The sequence below is a fragment of the Micropterus dolomieu genome, linkage group LG04 (genome assembly GCF_021292245.1).
Source record: "Micropterus dolomieu isolate WLL.071019.BEF.003 ecotype Adirondacks linkage group LG04, ASM2129224v1, whole genome shotgun sequence".
In the NCBI taxonomy this organism is placed as follows: domain Eukaryota; kingdom Metazoa; phylum Chordata; class Actinopteri; order Centrarchiformes; family Centrarchidae; genus Micropterus; species Micropterus dolomieu.
In genome coordinates, this window is record NC_060153.1 from 14794614 (window position 1) to 14809750 (window position 15137).

Below are 15137 nucleotides of genomic sequence, written 5' to 3' on the forward strand. Positions count from 1 at the left end.
CTCATGTTAGCGCTCAAGTTCACATAGCGTCACCATTCTAAATATAAAGCATTCGCTCACCCCTCTTTGGTTTGTTTAAAGATGCAGAGGCTGCACGTAGGCTGTGTGTGTGTTGCTCTGAGTGGCACTTTCACTCAGTGTGTTGCTTTCTGAGGCTGGCTTGAGTTTGTGTGTGACTCATTTTGAAAGCAAGCCTCAGCAAACTTCAAAAAACAAAAATAGATTTCATCAAACTCTTTGAAAGTATTGTTAGATGATGCACAGCGTATACTGAGGCAAGCGGAGTGCTTCTCTGGGAGTCGCATGTACTGTACACTGAAGGAAGTAATATGTTATCGAGGGGATTGATTTTGAATCAGACAGCATGTGGAACACTGCAGGTCTATGACTATCTAGCAGCGACAACCTAGTTTGCACAACTCAACTACCAGTCCTTTTTCCTAGTTCCTATTTTCCTAGTTTGGATGGGTAGGCTACACTAAGGTCAGCGTCTTAAGACTTTGTGTAGGTGGTCTACCAGGTCTGGTCTACAGGTGGCAGCAGAGCAACATACCCAGCAGGCATGTTTCTGTAGCAGACTTGATTGGCCCATTTTACCAGCAAATCCCTGTGTATGCCTCCATTCATTTATCTCTCGTTCTTGTCCAAGACAGGTTTTCAAGCAATTGAGTTTTCCTGGCCAAGAAAAAAAACAGCAAAAAAACCCAAACAAACATCGACATACCTTTTTGTTTATTGATCAAGAGCGTAGAAACTTACAAACTCACATGAAAAATCTCATCTTGTTCTATTTCAGCTCCCACTTTTAATCTTCCCATTCCAGGATGAACCATGAGCAAAGGTAAGGAACTTGTCTTAAACTTGACCTTATTGTAGAATTGTGTGTATTTCTGAGTGTGTGCGTTAATGACCGTAAAGCCTGTGAGGTGCTTTCCTATCTGTTTGTGAGGATGCGTGGACACCTGGGTCCAAGTGCTACTGGGGGTATGTGCAGTTGTATAAATGCTTGAGGATGTGTTTCTCTCTTTTCTGACAGATGTTGTAATGACATGATTGGCCCTCTGGCTGCCAGTAGCTCTGTGTGAGGTTGCTATAGTGACTGTGGGTTGAGTGTTGGGGAGGCCAGGGATATGAGGGTGCTGAGGAAAACAAGGGGTGGAATAGGAAATGAAGTGACTGGTGCCTCCGGCCTGTATGTGTGTGTGCGTGTGTGTCTGTGTGTGTGTGTGTGTGTGTGTGTGTGTGTGTATGTGTGCATGAGTGGGTGTGTTTGTGTGACGTTTCTGTCTGTTTGTTTGTGTATTTCTACAAAGAGCACAGAATTGAAGAGACACTCATCTGTGTAATTGGGAATTTGATCAAGATAATTCACTCAAACACACAGTCAATCATGTACACGTACACACATATACACGCACACACGCACGCACACACACATGTTCAGTCTGCGTAGGAGCGATAGAGACAGGAATTATGTGACGGCTGGAGCGTGGGCTCAAGGTAACATGCTCTGCTTCACATACCAACACCATGAGTGGGTCGCACTTCGTATCACTTCTCACTTAAATTGCCGCGTCAGTGGAGCTGTTGCGCAAACTGGTACAAGCAAAAGAAATGCCCTCTGTCTCTGTGAGTGTGGGGACTGTGAAACGCTGTGGTTTGGAGAACAAGGCTCAAGTTCAGGTTGCTGATTGTTGTCTGTGTTCTAAGGAAGTGCTTATCAGCCCCAAGGGTCATGACATCCACAAGTGGTTGCATGATAAACCCGAGGGGTCTCTACCTTTTGCTTTTCTTTTGTGAAGTACCAGATAGTTTTACATTTTCAGGCCTCTAAAACGTGAGAAGAGAAAACTCTCTTTGGCTGAACAGCGAACTACTCAGACATGACTTGCAGCTTCATTTTAAGGGGTAATAAGCCAAACTCTGTCTTTTGGCTTGTTTGTGTAGTTGTCTGAGGAGATGCAGCAATTCAATTTTTTCTCTCCTGATACCGTTTCCAATACTTCAATGCAGGATATTTGCTAATGCAGAGTGCTGATTCAATACCAGTGTTTTCTTTTCCCCAAACAAAAATTGTTATCTGTAAGGAGACAGCGTTAACCCAGGGACTGCTGTGGCATGAAAAACTAAACTGACAGCCCTCTGTGACTGAGTGAATGAAAATGCAGAATTTTATCATGACAGTGATGAAGAAACTGTGTTTAATATGGATAGTCATATCATGGTCAATGCCTGATCCATTACATAAAAAAGTCAGTGAGGGCACACATACCGATAGGGGGCAGCTGGTGGCTGTCTCACCGGTGTACGAATGTGTGTGAATGTCACTTTCTAGGCTATACAAATACGGAGATTTACATTTACATTTTACCGATCAGGCATAGTTGTCTTTTAACAGAAAATGCCCTTTTTTCTTGTAGTGATAGAGAAAGTAAAACTGAGTAAAACACAGGAAAAGCAGATCTGTTCCACTGTGATGAGTTTCCAGTATCCAATTCTATTTTCTTAATGTTGTGCGGGTAATTGTACTTTTGTGATATATTTTAATTTTCCCTGAGAATTCAATATTAGACAAAAAATAATCATAGAAAATGTTAATGCAAATATGAAAACTAGGAGTTGGGATTATTAAAGAAATATGTGACAGGATGTATTAAAATTTTAATATTTTAATCACTGAGGTGAAAAACATCCCCTCAGATGTCTGAATTATTTGCTATATTTCTGGGGGGCCACCTCAAGTGAACCAATTTCGATTTACGCAAGAATTTAAGGCAACCCTGAGGCTCTGCTGCCAATCCACCCCAAATCACCATCATGCTTATCTTATGTATCTCAGTCTGTTTTGTATAAAAATCATGGTAAAAGATATAATGTGCTGTCCCATATGGGGCTGGCTTTACACAGGGATTACACCTAGATGATTCTTCAATAGAGAATTTAGTATCGGGCAGCCAAGCTTAATCCGTGCCTGTGGAAGCGGACCACAGTGCTGTGGAGCCGTGGCCAGATATGACAGAGAACAGAGAGCAGCCAGATTAGTTAATACTAGGAAGAGGGCTGAGTTTGAAGCCGCCTGACAGAGCATCTCTTGACAGCTCCTCCCAAGTCTCTCTACTCTCTCTAATGTAGTCTGAGAGAAACATTGTTCCCCTTTCAGTCTTTTTGACTGTCTCTTTCTTTCTCCTGCTCTGTCCCTGTCTCTCTGTGTGAGGTGAGAGCGAGACATAGATAGAAAGAGTGTGTGTATGTGTGTGCCTTATCGCTTCATTAGCCTGTAGATTTCTGGGTCATTCGTAGCCTTGTTCCCACTGTCTCAGATGCTGTAATTACCCTCACATGAGTCACATCTGATAATTAGGACGGTCCAAGCAGGACTCAGCCCCACACACGCTGTTTCGCGCTTACACATGTGAAACACATGGACACATACACACACACATCAGTCATTAGTGGAGAGCTTAACATGCAGTACAGTGCTAATGGGATTATCATTGCTGAGGGTCCCACTCATTAACCTCTTACTCCTCTTTCTAGTCATCATAAGGAACCATTCTTTAACACAGTCAAATCACAGTCATTTCAGCACGATCTCTTTCTTTCTTTCTTCACATAGCTTTCTAGGTGTCATTCTTCTGTTCAATGTCACAATGTATATACTCTATTGGCATAACTGCATGCAAAGACAGACTCAATGGGGGCCTAGGAGTTTAAGCCACTGACCATGTAATTCTGAAGTCCCTGGTTCGAGTCGGGCTGGGGACCTCTGTTGCATGTCTCTTTCCCCTCATTTCCTGTCTTTCTATATTGTCTGCTTTCAAGACTGAAAATGCCCAAAAAATTAGACTGTAATAGTGGTTCTCCTTCTTAGCTGGTGACCCCTTAAACTGAACAAAATGGTTTTAGTCTTCCAGATGTGACCAGAGTGTCTTTTTTACTTTTCTTTAATTGAATATTTTCAAGACCTGAACAGGTAAAATGATCAAACAAGTCACAGGGGAAAATAAATTGTGCAGCGGAATCTTTTTTTTTGCTTTTCTACAATTTCCTTTTAATCATTTTGCGACCCCTTTGTAGGGTCCTGACTCCCAGGCTGGGGAAAACTATGTAAATGTAAAGTGTCACATTAAATCTAATTGCAAGATTACAAATGTGTGCTGTAAGAGCAAAATATAGACCATTTAGACAAAGTGTTTTTAGGTAAAAGGGTATATGCATGCTTTTTTTTTGTCTTTCGTCAGCCATACTTAAGGTTGTACATAAAAAGCATCCTCACATTGTAATAAGAATGTGACAAAGAACAAGTGGAAGATTGTGAGGAATGAAACTTGATTTGTTGTTCTGCTCTTTTATCCTTTAGTTGCACTGACATGATCACCTCTCTCTATCTCAAACACTCTTCCCTCACTCCTGTCATCACTGCACCCATTTCATCAGCTCATTTAAAAGTAGTATTCCCCATAACCATTCAATTTTCACTGTGTTTACCCCGTTGACTGAAATGGAAATGGAGATATTGACAGCGGAGTGCAGAGTGATTCTGTCCAGGCCATTGTGCAGAGTGGTTCGATGGAGAGGAGTGGATGACTGGAGGGCTATCTATGGTATTACATATAGTATGGAAGGCGTGGGAAAGAGAGGCACTCTGAAAGCCAAAAGCTTAAATACCATGCTGCACATCTACAGACATAAAGAAACAACTCACACAAACACACACGCAAATTGAGGCAGTGGATTAGGTGGGGATTATGGAAGCATAGCTGTAAAACAGGCAGAGACAGATCAGTGTTATACTTCATAAACACACACACACTGGATTGTATTAAGAATTTACAGTAAGATGGATTTATTCTGAGGTGGATGGTATAATGACTTAGGTTCATGCGTCATGACTGAGCGTTATTCAATCTTAAATAGGGAGACAGTTCAATAGGGACGCAAAGACGCTTTAGCAATCAATTATTGAACTAGAAGGGCAGGACCAGAAAGCTACAGAGATTTCCCATCTGGGTCATAAAGTATTTTATAATCATGAATTTAAACTTTCTACTGAATGACCTATATAAAGGATTACAATGAGTTGGACAATTGTGAGTTTATATAGGAGATCATGCTAACATGCAAGAAAAGACAACGGGTATCAACATTATTACCTGCAAAACACGGGTGATGTACATTAATAAAACACCTCCAGCACCGTTTTATTGAATGGTGAGCAACTTGAGTTTGTGGAGACCGTCACTTTTATACAGCCTTGTCAAGGACAGGAAGACACAGAAGGGCACGAATGGAAAATGTTGCCCAGAGCCCAGGTTGTGTTTTTCCATCTTCGCACATTTAGAGGTCCCACACAAACTAATAAGACTAAATAGTCTGCAGCCATTTTAGCAGCTCTGTGAGGCTGTACTTAACATCTACATGCTAACATAGTCACAATGACATGCAATAACATGCTGATGTTAAGCAGGTATAATTTGTACCATGCTCACCATCTTAGTTTAGTCAGTTAGCATACTAATGTTTTCTAATTAGCAAGAAACACAAAGTACAGCTAAGGCTTATGGGAATCTCATTAGTTTTGCAGGTACCAAGTTGTAAACCAAAGTGTTGGACAAAGTGAAACTATGACCCGATGATGGCGGTAGATGAAAAGTTGTTAAGATTTTACCAAATTTCATGGCAGTCCCTCCAATAGCTGATGAGACATTCCACTCAAACCTGTGTTTGTGAGCCTTCATGGTGGCGCTACAGGAAAAGTGACAGGATTGCCAAAGTCAGTGGGATTTGTCCACTGGGGACCATGAATGGCTGTACAAAATTTCATGATAATACATCAAATAGTTGTATGAGTCCCTCAGTCCACCACTTTGGTCCAAACTAAAACATCTCAACGGCAGTTTCAGTCTGAACCAAAGTGGTGGACCGACGGACTGACAATGCATTGATAATTTAATCCTGTTGAGTTTTTCAAATGTAATTTTCTAATGCTTTGAGCACCACGTATGAAATCCCATTTATCTACATTGTATCAGGGGAGCTACAGAAATCTGGCAGTGACACCAATACATTATTTCACAAAATAACACAGCGCAAACAATTTAAAATGACTGTTTGTTTGTTTGTTTTTTAAGTCTGATCGAAAATGTCAAGCTGATAAAATGTGACATTCTGAGTTTGCAAGGATTGTGACTGAGGTGAAGTTTAAATTGTACTGTTAAATAAAAGCATTTTTGTTTGATGTCTCTGAAAAGAAAACATCTAGTAAGAGAAAAATAGTAGAATATCATCATTGGCAAAGTTAAGGAATTGTAAGTGAAAATTGTATTGACTGCCATTATATCTCCCCCTTCATTAGTGTATCACCGTGTCAGATTAGCATCCATAATGGCTGAAAGACTTTCTAACTAACCATAACCCATATCATAAAGCTGAATGTTGGAACACATACACGCACACCCGCATTATGTGAAAATGAGAGGAAACAGTTCACCTCTTCACCACCCGCCATGTTAATTGGAACAAATTGCCCAGTCGTTGAAAGCAGCGCACTGCTGTGAATCGGAGCGGATGCTGCAGTGTGTGGGCCCTGCTCTGTGCTCTTGGAGATAAAATGCTGCTAGACGTTGTCATATAGTGTTTCAAAATCTGGTCACAGCTCGGTGACACGCTGCTCATACATGATGGAGCAGTAGTCATGCACTGACTGAGTGCCTCAGTCTGTGGCCATACGCTTCAGCCCTGCTGCATCAGGCATGTCTTGGTCACCAGACATCTGTTATCAGCACGCAGCTCACTGGAGGTCTGTGGCTCTCCGTGACCCCCTCTTCTCTACAACTGTCAAATATAATCCCCCGTATCCTTCTATATTCACTCTGCATATTTCTGTCTGGCCGTCTCAAACTCCCCTCTCACCTTCCTCCTCCTCCTCTTCTACATTTCTCCTTCTTTCAGTATGCTGAAATATGTAACTAGTAATTTGCCAAATGTCTCCCAGTATACACACATACATACACACACACACATGCACACAAAGACACACGTAGAGGCATCCAGACCACGGGAGCTGCTGTGGTGTATAATGACAGATAATTGGCTATTGTGGGTTTCGCCCCCGGCAGCAGGAACCAATCACAGTGACAGCCACTTCTCTGTGACCCATGTGTGTTCGCGTGAGTGTGTGCGAGCATGAGTATTTGGATGTGTGTGTGACGATTGTATTTTATTTTACCGTCTGCCTTTGTTGCTCTGTGTATCTAGAAGTAATTGCTTGTCAAGCGCGTACTGTATAGCATCTAACTGACAGCTCTCTTTGCAGTTTATATCCCTGTCATTGTTGCATTTCTGTAAACATAAATAAGCTCTTCAACTGTATTGTATGGATTTCAGTGTGTGTGTGTGTGTGTGTGTGCACAGAGAATATGAATACTCACCACTGTTAAACATTTTAAACAGGTATAACCTAAATAATATCCTTATTTTAGACAAATTACCACAAATTTTCCATTCTCAGAGTTTACGTATCCGCCTTGAGGAGCCGCAGACCCACACAATGCAGTCTTGCTGTTGTAATCAAGTTAAGCAGCTATCACTAATGTGATATCACTAATGTGATAGGTACTTATCACTGATTTTGATGGAGTCAGCACCCCTGGTTAATGGTCTGCTTTTATGGAACCTGTTTATTCCCAACTTTGCCAAACTGATCAGATTTATTTTTTCTGGAAAATAATAATAAAAATAAAATAATAATATAATAATAAAAAAGTGTTCTTGAATTGTAGCAGCATCAGCGACAGCCTTTAAAATAACCATAGTGCAAGTGGAGGATGTCTGGCTCAGGTTTACACTCTTCTCTCGCTCTCTGCTTTTTCAGTCTTTCCCTTAATCGTTCGCTCATTTATTCCTCCATCCTATATTCAGTTTCTCTTTCTCTTCCACTTCCTCTTCTCTCACTGCACCCCCCCCCCTCCCCCTTTTCTCTCTCTCTCTCTCCCGGTTTTCTCATTTCCGCTTTTTCAATAGTAGGGAGTGCTCATCCAACCAATGCACACAGACTAAATCAGATCCAGTGTGTGTGTGTGTGTGTGTGTGTGTGTGTGTGTGTGTGTGTGTGTGTGTATGTGATGCGTGCATGCCGCTTTGACTCTGTAAATATGATGTTTTCTGTATTAATACGTGCTACCATAAAAAATATATGCGAGTTTGCGTGCATGTGTGGAGGAGGGTTTGTGCACTTCATCACACCAGCCAGCTCAATATTCCCAAATGCAATTTCCTCGATGTGAAAAGAGCTGGCCGCATGTTCATCATTCTATACTCCCTTCTTAGTGTTCACTAAAAGCGTCTAGGCTGCTCTCTCTGTTGTTCTTTTTTTTATCCTGTCGCTCCCTCATTTTCGTTCTTTCTGACTATGCACACAAACACACATGCATGCACGCACTGCCTTTTGTAGAATCTCTCTTGTGCATGATTAAAGTGCATATCACAGCATGTTTCCTGAGTGTTGCTTTGTAATGCTCATTCTGAACCTATAATGTATAATTCAGCTCAGCCGAGCTCATCTGTATTGTGTTTGTGCATTTAATTTCTGGAGATTTTTACAGTACCTATGTAGATTTAAAAAACACACATTTCAGCTCTGCCTCGGGTAAATTGATCAATTCATGGTTCCAAAAGCTCAGAATTACCTTTTTTTCCCTCAGTTAAGCCAGAGGAGGATTGCCATTGTCAGCTCCAAATCAACATGTTTTACAAAAGGAGTCAAAAGGTGTCTCAGTGCCTTTTTAATACATGAATAACAAAGAAATCACAAAGGGGTGGTTAGCTGTGGAGCGAATTGAGACATAAAAAAAGTGTTATCCATGTTTATCCTTGTAGTGTAATCCAGATTTTTGATTATAGATAAGGATATTGCTTTTATATAGCTGCCTCTCCCTTTACATCCATGCGCTCTCCTTGTTAGCTGCGTTAGTGTCGCCCTCTATGAAATTATGGTCGTAATCCAGGTGCTGCTAGGAAAGGTGCCATCTCTAATACCAGCCAAGCCACTAATGGTATGCTGCCCACTGCTGCCTCACATGTCTGGGTAGAAAACAATTGACTGGAGAACTAGCAAATGCCTAGTCAGTGCCTAAAGGAAGGAAGGGATAACGATGTGTTGTGTGCGTGTGTGCGTGCGTGCGTGCGTGCGTGCGTGCGTGCGTGCGTGCGTGCGTGCGTGCGCGTGTCACATTTACACAGCAGTATTTTTCCATATACACTAAGAGAAAAGATGTGTGTGTCTGGGGGGTGTGGTCAAGTGTCAGTGGGAGGATGGTGGGTCAAGTGTATGTGTGGGGCATTAATCATTAAGCATCAATGATTAAGGTGTGTGTGTGTGTGTGTGTGTGTGTGTGGTGCAAGTGGGTGGAACTGTGGCTCTCTATGATGCTGAGATTAGAGGCAATTATTGAAATGTCATGGCTTTAATGGGCCGACGCTCTGCACCTCTCTCATAAGTCATGAGTTGAACTTTCAAGGTGATGAAACAAGGACCCCTGTGCTTTCGGTGTTTTAAATAATTTTTTAGCTGAACATATTGATTATCTCCACTTTCCCTCTTTACTTTGCACACAGTAGAATTTAGCAGCCTGATATTCCATATATAGTGGGTCAAGTAAGGGTCTGTTGACACCATAATCTTCTTTGGAGCTGCAAATAAATATTATTTTCATTATTGGTTATTTGATTGGTTCTTTTCTTGATTAATCACTGGGACAATTGATAAAATGTCACAAAACAGTGAAACATCATCATATTGTCTCATATTGACCCAAAAGCTTTCATTATACTATTATAGAAGATAAGAATAACCAAATATTCATATATAAGAGCCCACAATAAAAATTTATGTTTTTGCCATTCTTGCTCAAAATATGGCTTAAAAATCATCAGATTGATTATTGTTGCTGATTAATTTTCTGTCAATCTACCAATCAATTAACAAATATTTTCAGCTCAAATGTTCTTGTAGACTTTCTTCCTTTCTTTGTATTCTTCTGGCAGGTGTCAAAGTTTTAAACAAAGCAAAACTTTACAAAGCAAAAAGGATAGATACTCTAGAGAGAACATTTGAAGGTTAAACCTGAAGTGAAACCTATTTGGAGCATGTTGTATAAACCACCAGATAGTTGGAGATTTACAGTTGCGTATATTGTATGAGATAATTGCAATACGTTGTTTTTAATCGTTCGTAAACCCCACCGTCTCTGACATGTCGTTTTTATGCACAAAGGGAAACATTTTTTCATCTTTTCTTTTATTGTCATAAATTGTTCCTTATTTAAGTCATTTAAGTTATTGAGCGAAGTGCTAAAATCTCCGGGAGCATTTTATAGTCAACATTTTTGGTTCAGTGTAATTTTTTGTTTTTTTTTCATATGTCTAAACAGAAAAGAAAAAAAAGTTCTTTAATTATTTTTGGACAGGCGAAACTAGTCATTTATCTTAGTGGGAAGTAAAAAAAAAAAGTGGTCATAAAAATGATTCTCTGCTTGTTTTTACTCAGTGAAAATTGCATAATGCACGTTGCTTTTAATGAGAGTACGTATATTGGATATGCTCCCTTATCTTTAAATAATAATATAATCTCTTTTATTGATAAAATAGCATAGCAATAGCAATATTTTTTGAACTGACTGAATAAAGTTTTAGCCACTGTACTGTCGTTAATTGTAAATTGTTTGTTTTTATTTGTTTCTTTCTGTAATGACTATGGCAGCCAGTTGGCCAGTTTGTAAAAAAATCTTTGACTTGTCAAACACAGGTGAAAGTTAATGATGGTTGTTTTCCATTGTGCATGCTGACTGTCAGGGCCTACTAACACACCTAAATGGAATGGAGCCATCATTAATGTAATTGGTTATACTTGTGTTTTTCCTGTTATGATGAGTCAAAATATATGCTGTAGGACAGGTTGGTCAGTCCAAGATATACAGTAGATGCAATTTCTCCAATGCCCTATCAGTCAATTGCTCCAACAAAGTTTTTACCTAGTCATTACCTAGTAAAATGTCAACCATCCCTCTAGTGCCACCATCAGGACAAAGTCTAGGTCACAGGTGACATAGCCTTATTTTGTTTTTTGTTTTGTTTTTTACATCTAGGCTTTAAGTTTCCTTCAAAGTTAATTGTTGAGAATCATTTCAATCCATCCATCCATCCATCCATCGTCAACCGCTTATCCTGCATACAGGGTCACGGGGCATTTCAATCCAATCTTTACTATATTGTATATGTCTAAGTGAGCAAGATTTTCTATACTCCAAATCACTGATCATGACTTGTTGAAGTTGATTTAATATTGAGTCACACTTTGGCAGTTGAAAGACGCAAAACTAATTCCAGTTTCAGCCATCCTCCAAGTAAACTTTCATACCAATAGTTCGAAAAACAAAGGAATGGTGGACATATTTAATATTTTTTTTAATCAGTTATTCTATTTTTAGAGTATTGGAGCATTAAAAGCCCACATATTGCTTCCACTGTGATATGTAGAGCATAGGACTTATTATCTCCGGATCACAGGATTAAAACCATAAGTGAGCCGGGCGTTTTCTGTAAAAAGCATGTACTCTAAATTGAGAAAAAAATTTCACATGCTGCCGCATAACAGCCTGGAGTATCTTATTAAGCCTACTTACTAACCCTGAAGCAGACAAAATCTCCAATAAAATGGAGACGCAGGTTCAACTCGCCACTTGTTCAAAGTTGTGTCTTGGTGCACGGATGTGTTGAGTTGGGTTAGTGACTATAGATAAAGTGTGCTCACGAAAGGCCGAGTTCATGCATGACTTCAAAAAAATTGAAAACGGATAAAATAGTTGGTTGTCAGTATGTGTAGCATGCCTGCAGGGAAAGTGTGAGCCTGAGTGAACATGTGTGTGGACAGTCGAAAGCATCCATGCAAACACACGCATTGAATATTGAACCCATATATCCGTACATATTTAACAGTGCATCACTTGAATATTTAATTAAGAGCTGCTAGATAGTAGTGTTGACAGTGAGAGGGCACTAGCATCAAAAACCAAAGCACCATCTAATGCAACACATTTTGCAACATAGAACGTATTTATTGGAGATATGCAATCTCAATTTCTCTGTCTGAAGACACAAAGTGCTTTGCAGCTCAGAGCATGTGCACGTGTGTGTGTGTGCATTAAAATAAATTGTCATGAGGCCCCTCATATACAGCTCTGGATTCTATTTTAGCCAGTGAAGTTATCTCTATACCCCTTATCTCTTATGTCTGAGTTATTATCTTTTGAGTGTCTGTGTGTGACTGTGATCGTGTGCACAAACATCCTCATTGTGTATGTGTGAGCACACATATCTGTCTCTGATGGGCTTGCATCTGTGTGTGTGTGTGTGTGTGTGTGTCACTGAGGTTGCGCTTTCTTGTACCCACTGAGTTGAGGATTTTTTGCAACAAAAGCACGTTTACGCTCCTCCATCTCATTTACATTGCGCTGATGGGAATCTGCTGCACCACTGATTGTTGTGTTTGGTGTGCAGGTATGTGTGTGTTTGTGTGCGTGTGGTTCGAGCAAGTGCTCAAAGACAGTCCTGACCCTCTTAGAAATCTTTTTACACACGATATACATACATTTTACACAAAGCACACATCATATTTGCAGCAGCTTATGACATAATTGAAACGGCCTACAACATGCTGTAACCCCAGATGTCTTGAGCTTCATGTGCTGTCAGTCAGTAATTCATTTGATACAACTCCTTTATTGGAATGAGTTTGTTACCCCATGGGTTCCCTTTTGTTCCTACTGACCAGGGTTTGGAAACTGTTGGCCTAAATAACGTGAAATGTCCAGGCAATATCTGCTTTTATCAAAGAGCTGCTCCTCACTGGCGATGAGATTGACTTTGTCTCCACGGATAAACTGTGCCTTTGATTGCTACTTTCCTAATCTCCAAAACCCAACATTATCTCAGAGAGCCTTTTTAGTCTGTTGGGGGGGGGGGGGACTAAACAGAGATTTAATCTACAAATTAGTTTTAAAAAAATATTGAAATCATTAAAGTATTTATATTGTGTATTGCACTTGTGTCCAGAATGTTATTTAGCCAGTGCACTGGCTTTTTAACTACTGCTGATTTCATAGAATATTAAAACAGAATAGCAATAACATGTGACCAAAGGGCTTCAGATTGACATTGCATGCCGCGTTCGCGCTCGTTATCGATCCCTCCACCTCCCCACTCGTCTACCTGGACGGTTTCATCTCGTACCGAGCAAGGGAGTGATGACAAAGGCCTTTTGGCGACTCCAGAGCGCTCCACTCGGACTCCCCCAAAATAACGTCGCAGGGATTATGCACGGCGTCTGCAGCTTTAAATCTGCCCCAACTTCACTCCAGCCACCATACCGGGGGACTTAGCAGCTACCTTGCCGAGTCGTATACTCACCGGGTAGGAAATTATTGGAGCGAGAGAGAGTGCGACTGAGAGAGGGAGACACAGAGAGAGAGAGAGAGAGAGAGAGAGAGAGAGAGAGAGGACAACATACGCGCCGTGCCGGATTATTTGGGCAGAGCGGCTGCAGCCACGGTGGATGTTACATAGTCAGACGACGAACGGAGAGCTTGAATCTATTCAGACTGCGAGTTTTTCCAGCGGCGGCGCCAGGCAGGATGCTGATATGGTGAGCGCGTCATTTTCTGTCTAGTTTTTGTTATTGTTGACATGCACAACAGAGCGTTAACTTCTTCTGATGATGCATTCCCGTGCAAAGCAGTCCATACGCGTCTGCGCTTATCCGTTCACATGTGAGTATGTGTGTGTGTGTGTCTGTGTGTGTGTGTGTGTGCGCGCATGTAGCAGTCATCTGGTGTCAGAAACATATGACTGACACCTAATGCCTTTCCTTTCCTCCCCAGCTTGTACAGTCAGGTGTTTTATTTGTGTTTCAGGTGACTGCTTTGGCTTTGACTTCGCCCCAGTGGAAAATCACTGTGATATTTCTATAATATTCCATTATTTAGGGAGATGTGTTTGTGGGCTCATATTGATGTTGATTTAGCCTAATCATTAGACTTTGTTATCATCTGCCATGCCTTCATGGGGTTATTTGTATAGGAGCTTGTAGTGCTATATGACACCCAATAGTGATCATGTTCTTTATTTCCCATTGTGTCACAGTAACATTAATATACAGTAAATACAGTTTTGTGCTGGTTATTACATTGCATCCTTGTCAAATTTACTGTGAGATTATTACAGTTCTTTTTGCTACAGGGCAGCTCTTGAAATGAGGTTTTTAATGCTGATGAGAGATTAAGGAGGCTGTAAACCGCTTGATTTTTCACTGGGGTTTGGTGCTCCCCCTCAAAAACAGGCTCAGAGGTATTTTCTCACGACTGAACCGATTGTCACCGGCACCGAGCAGACTGGATGGACATTTGCTGGTGTATCCAGACACAAAGCACTGGGATTTATTAATGGCTGTCAGTCATTTCAGCCTGTTTTGAGTGGGCTGTCTGTGAATTTATGCAAAAGTGCATGAACCCTTTAGTCTCAAATAGGCCACAGCGGACCTATGGGTGAGTTCCTGTCTGTGGATTTCACTCTTACCAGCCTGTATCCAATCCATTTGGACACTTTTGAAAGAAATAGAAATTTCTGATTAAAACCATTTAAATTTCTGGTTGATTTCTATGACGCACAGCAATTTAGCAGTCGGCATGATCTACACCTGTGAGATGTAATGATTACATACATACCTGACAGAACATGACATCTATATTTCTCTTAATGCTATAGCCACAGCTTAATGACTGTAATGTGCTGTAATGTGCTGATGGCTGTGTGTGTGTGTGTGTGTGTGTGAGTGTGTGTGTGTGTGTATGTTCGGCGGTAGTCAGCAGTCTTACACTGTCTATGGCAGCATTACAGACTTCACTAGCTTATAAATCAATCATGCAGTAAGTACTTTTACAGCTATTAGGTTTGAGTATGTGAAAGAGAGACATATATAGAGAGAGCATGTGAGAGGTGCCTTCCTGTGTTCGCCTGCATACAGTTTTTCTGCTAAGTGCCTTCATCCATATTAAGTGTTGCTATGAAATAGCTGCACAGTAGGA

The 15137-nt window shown here is 40.8% G+C and overlaps 1 protein-coding gene across 2 annotated transcripts in view; it reads left to right on the top strand.

The window, feature by feature from the left end:
* ptprdb (protein tyrosine phosphatase receptor type Db) overlaps positions 1-15137 on the top strand; it is a 147317-nt gene that overhangs the window by 38555 nt on the left and 93625 nt on the right. For both annotated transcript variants that reach the window (XM_046046387.1, XM_046046388.1), the window contains exon 5: positions 797-841. The gene's annotated coding sequence lies outside the window, so the exon portion shown is untranslated. The remainder of the gene's footprint in view (positions 1-796; positions 842-15137) is intronic.